Here is a 10,508-nt window from a genome sequence, read left to right as displayed (position 1 = left end):
GATCAGTGAGTCATACGAAACACGTTCAAAATGGTACGTGCTGCTTCCTTTGTTTATGGAGCCCAGATAAAGACCTATAAGTTGACAATACGAGTGGAGGCTTTCATGGGCCTAATAACCTCCTCATGTGTTGATGTTTCTTGGAAGGGAACCTAATATTGTGGGCCGGGGGTCAGTGGCAGGGACCGGCCGCCAGGTGGAGCAGCCGAGCCGTCTCCCACCGAACACCCGGAATTGCAGGTCATAATCTTCGGACAACTCCGAAGGTCACGGGTCACTTATGGACCGTGCTCGCCAATTCTCTGATGGCGTGGGGTCGGGTTAATAGCCAAATTTCAATATACCTAAGTACCCACGTCGTCAAATTACCGGGGAGGTCACACCCTCGATGGACCTCGGGCGGAACAGACCGTTTACCGAGTCCGAACCGGGTGTAAACCGAGCGGAGATTACCAAGGTCCTTCGGTCCAAATGAACAATTACGGCACGACGGACTCCCTAACTCCTAATACGCACCGTGCTAAACCAATGAAAGAAAGTGACAGACAATGAGCTGGTACATTGAACAATCGGGGTTTATTTATCTGGTACATTGAACAATCGGGGTTTATTTATAATGGGGTAGGGGAGCACAAAAAGAGCAGAGTTAAACCGACTGTCAAGAAGGAATGCAAGTAATGCACAAGGCACTTAAACAATTGCTCCTGAAAGACTGGGCCCGCAGACACACACGCACACACCCAAAATAAATGGTGGCCGCCGCCTTTATTTGGCCCTTCAGCTCGGGAGGGAAGGCAAGCTGAGGGCAAGAGTCTGCACTTGCACCTGTCCGACTCGTGCGATGTGGTTGAACTGGCTCGGCGAGACTCGAACCCACCACCTCAACGCAGCACCTCGCACCAGGGACGATGGATAGAGCGACGGATGCCAGCCAGCAAGAAGGTGGACGAGGTGACAGGTCATCAAGGCCGAAAAAGCTTCCAGACGGATCAGACGACACCAGGCGAGGCAGACCCAGACAGAACGTGCCGATCACTCTCCTCTCCTGAGGTGGGAGGGATTTTTTCCCTGGCCACTCGCCTCCTCATTGGACTGTTGCGTCGCACGATTCGCTGGCCGTCCCTCATTGGACAGGCCCAAGGGTAGGCGCGGCAACTCCCACCCTTCTGGGTGGAGTCCCGATTTGAGGCGATGAGCCTCCTGATTGGACGAAGGGCATTCCCTTGCCCTCATGGGCGGAGTCGGTTCTGGAGTGAGGGGTAGCACCCAAGTCCACAGCCAGAAACACGTGCGCAATGGCGTCGGTGGAGCGAGGCGAAGGTGCCGCTGTTGTAAAAAAAAACTATCTAAAAAAATTAACCCACAGCGCACACATGAAATTCCCATGAGACCCGAACTATAAACACAAACATCGAAATAACTGAACTGTTGGGGCTTCTGATTGTGTGCCAAAGGCTTCCAAATCCGTAACAATATGTTGTTCGTTTCCCTCCCCCCTCCCCCCCGAAGGGGATACAAGACGATTGCTGTATGTGTGTGTGTGTGTGTGTGTGTGTGTGTGTGTGTGTGTGTGTGTGCGTGCGTGCGTGCGTGCGCGTGCGTGCGTGCGTGTGTGTGTGTGTGTGTGCGTGTCCATGTCGATACGTTTTCGCTTTAAAAATGTTTTTCTCTGCAGCCACTTGGCCGATCAATGCAAACTTTAAACATTGGAGTTTTTTATTGCTAATTCCGACGTCATAAGTCACATGGTATGTCAGTCATGTTGGATTAGGTAAAAATTTGGACATCTTTTTCTCCAAAACCGCTTCACGAAAATAATTGAAACCTGACATCTGTCATCAACTCCCCATGGGGAAAATCGGGTGACGGGGAGTGTTCCAACCATCATTGGTTGAATTGAACTTTTTATCTGAAATAGCTGGAGCTTCATTTATCTGATCTCTGACCCGATCTGAGTGAAGAATTAAATTTGACGTTCCTAACCCATGCCAAGAAACGAAGTAACATAATGGGGTGCATGGATGATACGGGAAGATGGGTCATAATAACAGTGGGCTGGAATGGTGGTGTGTTCAGTTGATGATGGTATTTGTGTTCAGAGTGAACGCGCGAGGTGAGATTATACACTCCGAGTGCCGTGGTCGTTGTCATTGAAATGTTTAAACGGTAAACAGCAACCAAGCAGAAACCTAATAACCAGACAGCCCTCCATATGACTGATCCCCACCTCCCAGGATTGATGTCAACACACTTTAACTATAAATACACAACACTGTACTCATGATCTTTTCTACCCCCATTCACCCTGCCCAAGTACACCCCTTTGCAGATTATTGTTTTCTCCCCTCTCCCTGTAACCCAACTTTCATGGTTTTTGTTCCATCTCTGTTTGAACCCATTTTCCATAACTCTCCTTCTGAAGTTTGAGCTTTTGTTATATTACTTCAAGTCTGTTGTGTGTCACCTCCTGTGTTGTTTGTTCTCATTATTCTCTGCACCAATTCTTCCTCTCTCCCTCTTTTGTTCCTCCATCCTGCTGTTGTTGTGTTTTCCCCATTTCCATTGTGTTCATTGTGTTCTCGACTTTGTTTCCCAAAAAGGAAGATTGTGGAATTATTGTGGAACGTGGTGTACCCTCATTGTTTTTTTTCAGCGAGGCTGGCTTCTCCCTCGGTTATGAGGAGGTTTCGTTTTCAAGACAAAAACCGATTTAAACACAAAATTGACCTGAAGAACGGAGAAAGATCCAAGTGTATCAAATAAAAGAATAAACTTCACTGAAACAAATTAACGGATTTGTAAAAAAAAAATTCTCGGAAAGACGTCACAACACGATCAAGGGAAGAAAACAACATGTGAAAGTCTTCAATGAGGTGAGTGAGGCCTGTTGGGGGAAAATCTTTTTGTGTGCGAAGTGTGAGGTTCATATTTATTTATTTATTCTGTGGGGTTGGTGGAAGATCGTGTTGGTTGAGGAACGGTCTCTTGAAAGGGAGTGAGTGGTTCGTGGTAAACCATTGAGGCCTGTCCAAGCAGTTTGGTGATGTTAATGATGTTCCTCGTACTGTACTGTACTGTACTGTACTGTACTGTACTGTACTTTAATTCTCTTGAACTTTTTTTTTCAGCCAATTTTAGTCATTTATCGATGTTTGAAACATGAAAGAATCAAGTATCATGAATATTGAATGTGTGTGCATCCTTGGTTGAAAATGAAAGGCCTCGATCTGGATGGGATGCATTTCCAAATGGGGTGAAGAACGTTTCAGTCCTTCCCTTCCTCTTTGATTTGCGATGACTGTCGGGACAGAGCCAGAGGCGATGACTGACTGACTGGGGCAGAGCCAGAGGCAATGACTGACTTCACATCATAACATGTGTGAGCTGTGAGCTCCACTTCACCCATGAGGAAAACTCGTGACAAAAACAATCAAATTATTTACAAGTTTACATCTAAAAACACGTAATGATTTACTGTTTATTAAATTCCAGTAATTTGGAGCATCACCATCAATATGGGAATATTTCTCAACGGATTGATATCCACATGATGCATCACAAAGTTAATTGCACATCCTTCAATTACAAACATCCAGTAAAAGTGCATCCAAACAATCATTACTACTTTTTTTTATTCACTGCAACCACAAGTAAATTTTGGTCATCCAAGTCCATCATAACTTCTCCCCTGGATCTGCTGGGATCTGGTGCATTGTCGGCTGTTTGTTCCCTGGAGGCAGTCTTCGTGGGTGTTGACGATTCATTCCCTGGTGGTGATCTGGTGGGTATCAGTTGTTTCTTTGCCAAAGGTGATCTTGGTAGGTATTGGCTGTTCCTTCCCTCGAGGGGATCTTGGTAGGTATTGGCTGTTCCTTCCCTTGAGGGGATCTTGAGTCTTTGAGGACAAGTCTCAAATCAAGTTTCAAGTTTTTGTGGGTAAATCTCAAGTTGAGTCTCAAGTCACCAGAGTATTACTTCAGTCTTCAACTTGTGTCAAGTCTCACATTAACTTATCGTCCTGACCAAAAATATTGGCACTCTTGTACTTTTTTTTTTTCAAATAACTCGCATTTTTCTCCAATAAGTTGAAATTGACAAAAGTATTTGGTCTCCACAATTCTTTATTTCACTGTTAATATCACAGTCACACTTTCACTCTGTCTCTCTGAAAGGACAGTTTTGAATAGGGGTGCATCAAACGCCCCCTTTTTTGCGAAAGTTTGAAAAACATAACGCCGATAGGACAGATGTGTTCGAATACATGAAAAAAACATCTCATTTTTTTCAGAATTTTCGGTCATCATCTTGGGGGTCCACATCGGGGTTAAAGTTCAGGCACACAGCTCCTGCGCATTTTTGAGAATAAGTGTTATTTTTCACTGTATAGTGATCAAAACTTGTATCTGGTGGTGAAATAATTCTGACATATCGATGTCAGATGATGTCAGCTCCTTTGATGATGTTCCAGTGATATGGAGCCAATCAAATTTTCCGGGAAACTGGTGATTTTCCCAGAAAAAAACAACAAAATAGTAACAAATGCCTCGGTTCTGTCAAATTCACGGCTGTATTACCCAGAATTATGTGTATTCATATCAAGGTACTCATAGAATATCATTAATGATCAAGTTTCAAGCGTTTCCGGAGATTCGGATTCTCTTTCCTGTCATTTTCAATGACTTGTTGCACATTCTGAAAGTGTTCTTCAGACCTCGTTGCACCGAGACAGTCCGTTCCGAGATTTCTTAGACGTTCAGCCGCAGCATTCGTGACATTGAGTGCTTTGGTTTTAGATTTTGAATCCACATAGGCTCGAAGTGTTGCGCACTCACTCACTTCATAAGTTAAGAATGAATCGTCCAGTTCAAGTTCTTGGAACACAAACCAAGAATCAACCGAGACAAAGTCAGATAGGCGAGATGTCAAGTGAATGTCCTTGGGGAAGTGAGGCTTTCCGAAGTCTGTACCAAAGCGCCCAATAGGCATTCATCCAAGTTCCTTTGTCCAAACTTTTACAGTCCAAACTGTCCAAATCGTCCAAACTTTTACATTCATGATCTGCCATGTGTCAAATTCTCTGAGAAAACAACTTCCAGGAAAAAATACCATTTTCCGGGAAACTGTGCCAACACATTACAAGCCAACCGTGTTACAAACATCACCAAAGGAGCAGTACATTGATATGTCAGAATTATTTCACCACCAGACACAAGTTTTGATCACAATACAGTGAAAAATAATACTTATTCTGAAAAATGCGCAGGAGCTCCGTGCCTTAACTTTGACCCCGATGTGGACCCCCAAGATGATGACTGAAAATTCGGAAAAAATGTTTTTTCATGTATTCGAACACATCTGTCCTGTCGCCATTATGTTTTTCAAACTTTCGCAAAAAAGCGGGCGTTTGATGCACCCTCGCCCTCACTCTTCGACACCCCCAGGAACACATCTGGCTGCGGCTTCCCCTCCACTCCCACCTCATGTTTACACGTGTGTTATACTGTCCACCAAACTGTTATGACTTTAATGGGGTTTCAGTTGAAACCTGTTATGGATGAGTGGGTGTTCGATTTCCCTAAAACAGGAGCTGAAGTTCTTGGACCTAATGTTTGGCGTGATAACGTTAAAATGTATGAATTAACGCAAATAATGCGCCAGAAGGATGATAAGAAGTATGCTGAACTTCTTAACCGTATGCGTGAAGGCAATCAAACAAAGGATGACATGAAATTGCTGAACACCCGACTCATCAAACCAGGCGAATGTATCAACGTACCGCACGTCTGTTGTTTGAATGCCAGTGTGAACGAACACAACCAAACTCTGTTCGACATCGCTGTCGCTGAAGGTGCTGAAAACACTATCATTGCTGCCCAGCATCTGTCTGTTCAGTCGGACAGCTTCGGTGAAAGGAACTTACGCCAATTTCTGAACAGTGTTAAAGCTTCAGAAATGTGTGCCGGTCTGCAACGTGTGCTTCCTGTTGTCGTCGGTCAGCAGTATGAAATCTCCATGAACTTGTCTGTGGACGATGGACTCATGAATGGTTCTGCTTGTGTGATAATGAAATTGAACTTCGTATGTCAACAACATCCCAGATATTTTATGGGTCGATTTCCACGATCCTCGATTCGGTGCGAAACAGAGAGCTGCCTACAAAGGATATCATAAAGAAGGTGTACATCAGTCTTGGATTCCAATATTTGCTGTTCGCCGAGAATTCAATTACAATCACTTCCGACTAGCACGGATTCAGATGCCATAACGCCAATCCGCCTCAAAAACTGTGCACAAATGCCAGGGTGAATCCAAAGAAGAAATTGTGATCGACCACACATACAAAGTCTCTCAGCCACATTCACATTATGTCGCCATCAGTCGGGTCACGAAGCTGCAGGGACTCCACATTCTGAACATGCACAGAAAGATGAGATTAGTGGACAGAGAAGACCGTTTATCAAGACACTGCCACATCAGATGGGAAATTCATAAAAGTGGACAAAAAGGTTCAAGAGGAAATGAAATGATTGCGGCAACCTTCGAACAGACTGAAGTTGTGTTATATGCCAGTGTACAGTCATCAACTCGGTGTCAATGTCGTATTTCACAATACACGATCTTTGCAGTCATTTCGCCGATCTCTCATCTGACCCGAATTTCACTTCTGCCGACGTGGTATGCTGTGCTGAAACGAGACTTTCTGTGTCCGATACCAATACCCTGTTTTCAATGCCGGATTTCGAGTTGAATAGATTCGATCAGCAGTATTCCAACTCTGAACGAAGGCCACCCCACGGTTTAGCCTTGTACACCAAGGATCACATCACCGTTCCCGACAACAGCAGTATCTGTACAGCGGATTATGAATGGTTCCATTCGCGTCTTCAATCACCATTTGGAAACTTTCAAATTATCTGCTTCTACTGCTCACCAAGGACAACATGGGCAGAATTCCGGCAACACGCACTCATCGAATTCATTTCACTCATCAAAAAAAGAGGATCCAGTCCTACTACTTGGTGATTTCAACCAACTTACGAAAACACCATTCGTTACGGTCTTGCGACAGCAGTGCGGCCTCAGACAAATTATCAACGTTCCCACCACGATATACGGCTCCCGTCTTGACCTCCTCTTCACAAATATTTCTGCTGATCTTCTGTCGTCGGGTGTGATCGACACATGTTGGAGCGACCACCGGCTTCTTTGGTGCAACGTTAAAAAAATGAAACCATCACGACCAACATCAATTTTCAACTGAAAAATCATCAATTTACATGATATTAACTTGGAATTTGAACAGGATTTGCATCATCCATCACTGAATTTGGAAACCAACTATGAGGTCAAAGGTCAACTCGAGGTCAAACTTTTAAAATTATCAATTTCAATCTGAAAAATAATTAATTTTTAATCCGATTGACCTGAGCTTTGATTAAGATTGTCAATTTTAATGTCAATGAAATGGACAATTTGATGTATCCAAGGTAACCTTTGGAGAGGGGGGTGGATTTTGCCAGTATCGTGCTCTGCACGACATCTTTATCTTGTCTTGTTTGTTACTTGCAAAATCGAAGATTTTTCAAGCATACTCGTCAGTCGATTTTGTTATTCTGTTGGGTCACCGAAATAAGTGACCCTTATTGTCAGTAATTCTGTCTGGTTGTTTGGATGTTTGTTCATTTGTCATCAGTATAATTGGGAGTAAACGTGGGCCGATTTTGACCAAACTCGGGTAGTAGGTACATCTTATGACCTAGTGCTTTGGAAATTGTGATGGTTGCTCGGGACACTTTGCTTCCTGAGCAACAGCCAAAAAACCTTCAAAATCGGTACCGTTCACGCGAAATCAATTCCGAAAGCCAATATCCCACGTTGGCTTATGAAATTTGGCATGAATGATCTACAGGTGATGCTCTATCAAATATATTCCGGTTTTTGTGATATATGGAATAGTTTACCCACAGCGCCCCCTACAAATGGGGTATGCCCGAAAATTGGCGAAAATTGAAGGCCCCCTCACGACCAGGTGAGTGCATCGATCCGAATGAAACTTTGCAGGTTCATAGCACGCAATGAGTACTACAACTTTTCCTCAGGACATATTGACCGATATTGCTTAGGTCAGGGGTCAAAGGGCAAAAATCGATAATATGCGAGAGCTGGAGGTGCCTTGCGCCAAATGCTACTACTCCTCGGGTTATGGTCAGATGGTCATGAAAATTCACACTAATCATCTGGAATGCATTGTGCACAAACGATCAAGCCGGATTTTCGATTTATATCTTTGTTCACCCACAGCACCCCCTCGAACTTTGGGGATTCCTGATATTAAACCGCATTTTCGATACTTTTCATTCAAATTGATACCGAGTAGTTATCAGAAGATGGAACTCGATGAGATTTGGAATGCATAATCTCAAGGTGATTCTCTATCCGCCTTATGACATCCATTTTTTTCTATATCTTATAGTTTCCAAATGGTGACCCTCTCAACTTGGGTGTCCGAGGGCCATTGAGCATTCCGGCTGAAAATTCAAAGTACAAAGTACCAAGACGGTTGAACCGAATCAAATGAATCTTTACATGCTTATGGACCGTAATGAGTAGTTCAACTTTGCTCATTTGCAGAATGACCTATCTCGAGTAGGTCAGGGGTCAAAGGTCAAGAAGTGCATTTTTCGGGCGAAATTACCATTCAAGGCACCCTTGCTCCTACACGGATTAACCGATACGAATGAAAGTTCACAGGTACATTGTACTCGATAAGTACTACAACTTTGCTTCAGGACATATTGACCGATCTCGGCTAAGTCAGGGGTCAAAGGTCAATGAGTGCATTGTTCGGGCAAAATGACCATTCATAGCCCCCTTGCTCATACACGGGTTAACCGATTCGATTGCAATTTCGTAAGTACTTAGTACTAGATTAACTCAGATCAGGGGTCAAAGGTCATCGGATGCTCGGCGACCCATGGCCGCCTACCGACTTGTCTGTCTCTCTGTTTCTTTGTTTGTCTCTGTCTATCACCGGCAGGTCACAATTTTAAACTGATCCTCATGAAACTTCACCACATAGTTTGTTTCACAATCAAACCAAACATGGTAGAGTTCGTCATAAGGAAGAAGCCGATTATTTTTCAGGTCAAAAAGTCAACAGAGGCACAAGGTCGACAACTGAGGTGAGATTTCTAAAATTCTCATTTTTCATCCGATTGACTTGAAATTTGAAGATGATTTATATTTCAGGTCACTGAATTCAACCACCAATTATTTTTGAGGTCAACATCAGCACAAGGTGAACAACGAAGGTGGTATTTCTAAAATCCTCAATTTTCACCGGATTGACTTGAAATTTGAAGAGGATTTATATTTCACGTCACTGAATTCAACCAGCCAATTATTTTTGAGGTCGACATCGACCAAAAGGTCACCATCGGCCAAAGGTCAACAACTAAACTAGAATGTCTAAAATCCTCAATTTTAATCCCATTAACTTGAAAAGGATTTGCATGTCAACAAAGGCCAAATTTATTTCCTCTCATCACAACTCCCCCTTTTCCCAACCCCTAAAATGTTGTACCTCCCCCCCTGCCTGCTCCCTTCTTCACCATACCTCTATCAAGTCTCATCGATCCCCTCTCCTATCGCTCTCCTGCCTCTTGGCCATGCCTGCCCTCATCGTCTCTGCTTCCCTCTCACCCCTCTCTCTCAAAGCAACCTTCACACTCTTTCCCCTTCCAAGCTTCCCTCTCACCATCCTCAAAAACTCCCCTCACCCTTCTCCGTCCAATCTCCTCCCCCTTCTCAAAGTTGTCCCCCCCCCTCACATCCACAAAGCTGTCTCCTTCCCCTACCTTCTCTCTTCCATCTCAACCCTCCACCTCCTCCAATCTTCAACTTCCCTCTACCCCCTCTCTTATTACTCCCCACTGTGCCTCATCCCATCACGACCAAGCCTTTTCTGTTGCTCAAACGACCCTCACCCCTCGTTCTTCTGCAATCTCCCTACACTCTGTCAACAACTCTCCCGACCCCCCCCCTAACTCCCTTGTCCTACCTTCCCCCTCTCCTCCACTCCTCTTTCCTGAACAGTGTCGACCTCAAACATCTGGGGCCTTCGCTGAAACCTGACGGATCTTTCCATACAGGTTGCCGCTGACAAACCAGACATAATCTGCTTAACAGAAACTCTCCTCCTTCAAGATGTCTCTGACTCCTGAGTATCTCTCCCTGGTTACTCCCTCCTCTGGAATGATATAACTGAGCCTCGTCCTGGTGGTGGAGTTGCTCACTTTCGAAAAAACTCGATTCCTCACTCCCCCACACCCCCAGGGATACATCTGGCTATGGCTTCCCCTCCACTCTCATCTCATGTTTACACGTGTGTTGTACCGTCCACCAAACTATGATGCCTCCATTTACACCTCACTGTCCAAAAACATGGACCAACTTCTATCCTCTCATCCCAATTCTTTCTTCCCCAAATGTGGTGACTTCAATTGTCA

The 10,508-nt window shown here is 44.3% G+C and overlaps 1 protein-coding gene across 1 annotated transcript in view; it reads left to right on the top strand.

Annotated features, from left to right (window-relative positions):
- Positions 1 to 2,804: 2,804 nt before the first annotated feature.
- LOC147034456 (uncharacterized) overlaps positions 2,805 to 10,508 on the top strand; it is a 63,430-nt gene continuing 55,726 nt past the window's right edge. The window contains exon 1 of the mRNA XM_085852740.1: positions 2,805 to 2,873. The gene's annotated coding sequence lies outside the window, so the exon portion shown is untranslated. The remainder of the gene's footprint in view (positions 2,874 to 10,508) is intronic.

The sequence above is a fragment of the Eptatretus burgeri genome, chromosome 1 (assembly GCF_056783735.1).
Source record: "Eptatretus burgeri isolate ZD-2024b chromosome 1, Ebu_testis_v1, whole genome shotgun sequence".
Classification (NCBI taxonomy): domain Eukaryota; kingdom Metazoa; phylum Chordata; class Myxini; order Myxiniformes; family Myxinidae; genus Eptatretus; species Eptatretus burgeri.
This window is presented reverse-complemented; position numbering and strand designations above follow the sequence as displayed.